The following is a 6,388-nucleotide window of genomic DNA, read 5'->3' as shown; positions in this document are numbered from 1 at the left end:
TTTGTCAGCATGGGCACACAAACAGGAATAAACATGTGTGGAAATAATTTGTCTTTCAGAATAAGCGTTTTTTATTGTGTGAAAAATATTGTTTCTATGATTTAAAGCGACATAATGTGGTCTCCAGGGGAGGAGAGGCAGTGATGAGAAGAGCTTACAGTGACCACGTGTTTTCAGAGAAAGAGAAAGCAGCCACAATGAAAGACTCCTACAACTCTGAAACTGAAACTTAACTTGTGATAGATAATCAGTGCACATCATTAAAGTTACTCTGTCCAAAAATAAGAGAAGAAGAATTATCTCCTGAACATATTATTTGAATATATAATTTTATTTCTTAACATTAAATGTTGGACAATAAAGATTTGCACCCAATAACAATAATAATAGCCTCATAACTGCATTTACACTCACCAGCCACTTTATTAGGTACACCTGCTCAATGCAACAGAGCACCTTTGTAAAGATGTATTGCTTGTTACTGTTTTTGTTTTGCTTTGGGTTTTTGTTTTTTTGTCAAATTTATTTTATATTAACAAATTACACATTTACGGGTTGTTTTTTACTATGAATTTTTTTGTGTTTGTGGAGGATATTTTATATTAGTAAATTACATATTTACGAGTTTTTTTAACTGTGGTTTTTTTGTGTTTGTGGAAGTTATTTTATACAAATAAATTACACATTTACATTTTTTTACTACGATTTTTTTGTGTTTGTGGAAATTATTTTATATTAATAAATTACACATTTACAATTTTTTTTAATACGAATTTTTTTTGTGTTTGTGGAAGGTATTTTATATTAATAAATTACACATTTTTGATTTTTTTTACTTTACGAATTTTTTTGTGTTTGTGGAGGATATTTTATATTAGTAAATTACATATTTACGAGTTTTTTTAACTGTGTTTTTTTTGTGTTTGTGGAAGTTATTTTATACAAATAAATTACACATTTACATTTTTTTTACTATGATTTTTTTGTGTTTGTGGAAATTATTTTATATTAATAAATTACACATTTACAGTTTTTTTAATATGAATTTTTTTTGTGTTTGTGGAAGTTATTTTAGATTAATAAATTACACATTTGCACACAGATTGCAGATATTCTCGCACAAATAATACTGACACAAATCTCCATATTTATTTATTTATTTAATTTTTGAGCTTACAAATACTTTTTGTACTAGCAGATGATGCTTTAATTTTACGCATTGCACTTTTGCATAATATTTATTTATCTATTGAGTTTCCAAACCTTTTTTGATCTTGTGCAAGTTATTATATACTTAAAGATTATATATTTACACACAGATTGTAGATATTCTCCCACAAATAACACTGACACAAATCTATCTCCATATCAAAATGCCAGAAATTGAGACATAGTTTGACATTGTGTCATCTTTGCATCGTGCATCAGTGAATATTTGTGCAGAAAATTAACACTTATGAAGTCATTTCCAAAACAAGCTGACACAGGTGAGTGCAGGATGAGAGGTGCATAGGTTTCATTTCCCTGACTTGCCATCACCGCCTCTGCTGCGTCAGTGTACAAATGTCCCACAGCAGCAATCCTCCCGTGAACTCACCTTTTCTTGCTCATCTCGTGAAACCAAAGTCCGTCCGGACCTTTGACCACCAAAATCTAATCAGTTCATCATTGAGCCCAAGTGAAAGTTTGTGCCAAATTTGAATGAACTCCTAAAGGTGTTCTTGAGATATCATGTTCACAAAAATGAGACAGACAAGGACACACTGATCTTTGACCTGTAACCAACAAAATGTAAGCAGGTCATCGTTGAGTCCACATGAACATTTGTGCCAAAATTGAGGAAATACCCTCGAGGTGGGTTAGACATGATTATATGGACAGTAGGTGTCTTGATTTCCAATAAAGGAGATACTGATAATAGGTAGTGTGACAAGAAAAGATGTGGTGCTTGACATTGTTTTGTTTTTTTTGTCACAGTGACCTTTGACCACCAAATCTCATCAGTTCATCATTGAGTCCAAGTGAACGTTTGTGCCAAATTTGAAGGAACTCCCTAAAGGTATTCTTGAGATATCATGTTCACAAAAATGCGACAGATGAGGACACACAGACCTTGACCTTTGACCACCAAAATGTGGGGGAATGTGGTGGAACGGGAGATTCTCATCATGGACCAACTGTGTGATGTCATCATGTCAATATGGACCAAAATCTCCGAGGAATGTTTCCAGCACTTTGCTGAATCTATGACACCAAGAATTAAAGAGGGGGTCCAACCTGGTACCTAATAAATTGGCCGCTGAGTGTATATGCTATATACATTTCTAATGGTCATAAGAAGATGTTCTGAAGCGTCAGAGAGCCAGAAACTGATCTGTAGAGCTGTTCTTGTTGTTTAATGCAACAGAGAAAATACATAACAAATGTTAATCAACAACAATTTACACCCGAGCCTGTTAGTCAACTCACCAACACATCATAAAACACGTAATAATACTGATATCCATGCATATATATGAGTAAATGGTCCAAATTAAATAATGTACAGCACATTCATGATTGTTCATATACATGCACAAACCAGATGTAAATATCTAGAGCACACAGGCGGCATCAAGGTCGTGTTTCTCAATTTGGAAACTGCACTCTGGCGCCACCTGGTGGCACAAATAAATAACATTTTTTAATATATATGTGAAGGACATCATTACCCAGAAACCTTTGGGTCTGACAGTTGTCACTAAAAGGACGGTTTATGTGTTTAAAACTGCTTGACCACACACTTCACATTGCTGCTGACCATTTTCCCACTGCATTCGATCACTGCTTTCAGTCCATACTAGAAACATTCTGTGAGAAAATCAACTTGACACACGCTTGAAATATGTTCAGGATCGCAGCGAACACCGTGACATCCACAGAATGGTCTTTATTAGTGATAATGTGACATAAAAGTCACATGTTCAAGCTGCAGTGTGGAGGATTTAGGGGGATATATGGGCAGAAATGGAGTATATTACATTTTCTTTTGAGTATAATGACCTGAAAATAAGATTCATTCATACAGTAGGTGTCTTGATTTCAAATGAAGGAAAACAGTTTTCCTGACAATAGGTAAAGATGTATTGCTTGTTATTGTTTTTGTTTTGCTTTGGGGATTGACCACCAAATCTAATCAGTTCATCATTGAGTCCAAGTGAACATTTGTGCCAAATTTGAAGGAACTCCCTAAAGGTATTCTTGAGATATCATGTTCACAAAAATGCAACAGACAAGGACACACTGATCTCTGACTTGTAACCACCAAAATCTAAGCAGGTCATCGTTGAATCCACGAGAACATTTGTGCCAAAATGGAGGAAATTCCCTCAAGGTGGGTTAGATATGATTATATGGACAGTAGGTGTCTTGATTTCCAATAAAGGAGAACAGTTCTCCTGACAATAGGTAGAGTGACAAGAAAAGATGTACTTCTTGACATTGTTTTGTTTTTTTGGGTCACAGTGACCTTTGAACACCAAAATCTAATCAGGTCATCATTGAGTCCAAGTGAACATTTGTGCCAAAATTGAAGAAATTCCCTCAAGGTGGGTTAGATATGATGATATGGACAGTAGGTGTCTTGATTTCCAATAAAGTAAAGATGTATTGCTTGTTACTGTTTTTGTTTTGCTTTGGGTTTGTTGTTTTTTTGTCACAGTGACCTTTGACCACCAAAATCTAATAAGGTCATTGTTGAATCCACATGAACATTTGTGCCAAAATGGAGGAAATTCCCTCAAGGTGGGTTAGACATGGAGAGTAGGTCTCCTGAAGGAGAACAGTTTTACTGACAATAGGTAGTGGGACAAGAAAAGATGTAGTGCTTGACATTGTTTTGTTTATTTTTGGGTCACAGTGACCTTTGACCACCAAAATCTCGTCAGTTTTTCATTGAGTCCAAGTGAATATTTGTGCCAAATTTGAAGGAACTCCCTAAAGGTATTCTTGAGATATCACGTTCACAAAAATGTGACAGACAAGGTCACACAGACCTTGACCTTTGACCACCAAAATCTAACCAATTAATCGCTGAGTCCAAGGGAACGTTTGTGCCAAATTTTAAGAAATTCCCTCAAGGCAAGATATCACATTCACAAGAATGAGACAGACGAGGTCACAGCGACCTTGGCCTGAAAATAAGATTCACTGTGTTTTTGTTACTTTAGAAACACTCAATAGATTTTTTTAAAATGTGAAATAGTTTTTTCTTTAACGTGAAACTGCTTTATTCAGTGTTTTTACCGGTTTAAATCACTTGGTCTGTTTGTTCGGATAATTTGGCTCCCGGTAACAAACCTCCTGAACGTCTCCAACATGCCAAACAGCATGGAAGAAACACTGATTTTAAACTTGAAACTGCTTTATTGAGTGTTTTTACCCCTTTCAACTTCCACGCCCATTTATTTTAGAGAGGAAGAGACCTCTGTGGATAATTCGGCTTCTGGTAAAAACCTCCTGAACATCTGGATCTTAAGTTATCAGAGTAAATAGGTAAGCTAGCGACCTGTCTCTGACATGCCAGTGACCACAGAAAAAACACAGATTTTTAACATGAAACCACTTAATTCAGTGTTTTTACCAGGTCCACTTGTTTTGGTAAAACCATCAGCTGGTTGCAGTCCCCAGTCGCCACCACTAGATGCCACTAAATCCCCTTAAATCTCACACACTGTACCTTAAATGCAGGTACTGTGTTGCAATGCGTCTCAGTCAACTACAGCTATCTACAGTGTCCCTCAATGCACCGTCACATCTCCTCAAGATCAGAACTGCAGCTCACCACAAATGCAGCAACATGACGTTTTGCTCGCACCACTCATTTCAGCATCTGTTTATCTTTGTTCTTTATGGAAACAATTTAAAATCAGAACGTCACTTCATTAAGATTTCAAATCTCTTAAAGTGAAAAAATATGAATATAAAGCTTTTTTTGTCTCCTCCAGAGGAGATGAAACAATCAAACTGCTCGATGGCCTGACCTTGCTTTCTGCAGGGAAGCAAACCAGAGTGCACCAAACAACTCGGATGGACATTCTGTTCACTGCAGAATCACACAAACGTGCGACTGTGGCACTCGTGGACGTCCTGTTCCAACAGCAGAACAAAGACTTTTGGGTCAGAAACCCCCGTGAAGCACAACAACAGTCAGGACATCTGCACTCGGCTCCGAATCCAGATCAAACCTCCCTCTGAGATCACAGTTCCTGCCCTCACGTTGTAATTGGCTGATGGATCCAAAACTCTCCTGGCTGTTTGTGCACTATTTTACACTCCAGTGATGATTGAGAAACAACCCAGAGATTAAAGCTGCAGCAGCATAACATTATTTGTTTTTCACCACCTATAAACCCAGCCCAGTCATGTTCCTGCAAACCATGAATACTTTACATGTGTGTGTTTCATACATATCGTTTCTAAAGTGAGCTGACTCATCTGGAGGTGGAGGGGATGGTGGATGGTGTGACACCTGCCAAGCTGCAGAACACTGTTAAAGACCAGCAAACAACAAAACCAGTTGCTTTGTAGCGACTCACTGCAGCACTATCCCGAGACAGTGCCATGAAACATGGTTCAGTTTGAACCGAGACATCACTGCATTTCCTACTGGGATAGTGCCACAAAAAAAAGCTGTTTTTACTGTGACATCAGTGCATTTCCTGCCAGGAGCGTGCCGATAAAAGCAGTTGTTTGTTACTGAGAACTCGCTGCATTTCCTGCTGGACAGGTGCCACTAAAAGCGACTGTTTTTTACTGAGACATTGCTGCATTTCCAACTGGGACATTGTCACAGAAAGTGGCAGTTTTTACTGATAAATTGATGCATTTCCTGCTGGGATAGTGCCACAAAAAATAGCTGTTTCTACTGTGACATCAGTGCATTTCCTGCCAGGAGAGTGCCGATAAAAGCAGTTGTTTTTTCCAAGGAATTGCTGCACATAGTGTCACAAAAGTGGCTGTTTTTACTGAGACATAACTGCATTTGCTGCCACGATAGTGCCACAAAAAGCAGCTGATTTTTTACAGAGACACTGCTGCATTTCCTGCCAGGATAGTGGCACAAAATGCAGTTGTTTTTACTGATTTATAAATGCATTTCCTGCCGGATAGGTGCCACTAAAAGCGACTGTTTTTTATTGTGACATTGCTGCATTTCCAACTGGTATGGTGCCACAAAAAGCAGTTGTTTTTAACAAGACATCCCTGCATTACCTGCCAGGATAGTGTCACAAAATGCAGTTGTGTTTTTTTTTTTTTTACAGAGAATGCATTTACTACTGGAGAGGTGCCACTAAAAGCGACTGTGTTTTACTGAGACATCAACGCACGTCCTGCCAGGATAGCGCCA

The sequence above is a fragment of the Epinephelus fuscoguttatus genome, linkage group LG24 (genome assembly GCF_011397635.1).
Source record: "Epinephelus fuscoguttatus linkage group LG24, E.fuscoguttatus.final_Chr_v1".
Taxonomy (NCBI): Eukaryota; Metazoa; Chordata; class Actinopteri; order Perciformes; family Serranidae; genus Epinephelus; species Epinephelus fuscoguttatus.
Note: the sequence above shows the minus strand (reverse complement) of the source record.